This window comes from Corvus brachyrhynchos, unplaced genomic scaffold (assembly GCF_000691975.1).
Source record: "Corvus brachyrhynchos isolate BGI_N302 unplaced genomic scaffold, ASM69197v1 scaffold904, whole genome shotgun sequence".
NCBI classification, from domain to species: Eukaryota; Metazoa; Chordata; class Aves; order Passeriformes; family Corvidae; genus Corvus; species Corvus brachyrhynchos.
Window position 1 is genome coordinate 818,804 of NW_008237536.1, and position 974 is coordinate 819,777.

General features: G+C 54.8%; 1 protein-coding gene across 1 annotated transcript in view; it reads left to right on the forward strand.

Annotated features, from left to right (window-relative positions):
* NTN1 (netrin 1) overlaps positions 1-974 on the forward strand; it is a 123,941-nt gene that overhangs the window by 101,245 nt on the left and 21,722 nt on the right. The gene's annotated exons all lie outside the window — the stretch shown is intronic.

Genomic DNA, 974 nt, shown 5'->3' on the forward strand with positions numbered 1-974 from the left:
TCGGGGTCAGAGCTGCCTGGGGACCCCTGCCCTCCACACTGCCCAAACATGATCCCAAATCCAGCAGCGGCTTCCAGCAGCTCACCTGCCTTCTTGGGCGGGTTCTGTGAGTGCATCTACAGCCCAGTTCACCGGGAATTTTGTTTTGCTCCATGGAACAGAGGTGCCCCAAGAGCGCGTTTATTTAGGGGTGCCAAGTCAGGTCTGGGTGTTAAGGCAGATCGTTCCAACAGGCTTTTCTCTCCAAAATCAGGCTGTGCTGCACTGGCACAGAGCTCAGCTCAGAGGAGCTGCTCATTTGATGGAGCTGCCATCACCCCTGGATTGCTGAAGGGGCTCTTGCACCCACACAACCCTCCCAGAAACAGGGATGGTTTTACCACCGGCTTCCTTGGGTTTGCTTTTCCATTTGCCTTCCCAAGGCTCCTCTCACCCTCTGCTCTTGAAACAACAGCAGAAGCACCAGTACAGCTCCCACTGCAGCACCTGCTCTGCAAACACCAGGAGCACCCCCAGCCCCTGCTGAGCTCTCACTGCCTGGGAAGTTGGGTTTTAGCCCTGTGCCCCTCTCTGCTGGCTCCTTCCCAAGGATGCTGCAGAAGAAAAGGAAAGCTTTCCTGCTGCCTGCTGGATTTGCTGCTGTTGGATGTTTCAGTGGCTCATGCACCTTGTGGGACATCTCCACCTGCCCTAACAAAACAAAGCATCAACATTAGTGGGGATGGGATGGGATGGGATGGGATGGGATGGGATGGGATGGGATGGGATGGAGGAACTGCTCCCCTAGAGGGTGATCCCCTGCTGCTAAAAGGAGAAAAAGGCCCAAGAAAAGTGAAGGTTGGAAGAATAAGGCTTTTGTTGGGGACCCACATTCTGTTCCCACACCATTCTCCCTCTCAGCATGGCCATTGCCAAATTCTGGGGCAGAGACCCTTTCTCCACCTTCTCCTGCTGCAGGCAACACATTCCAAGGT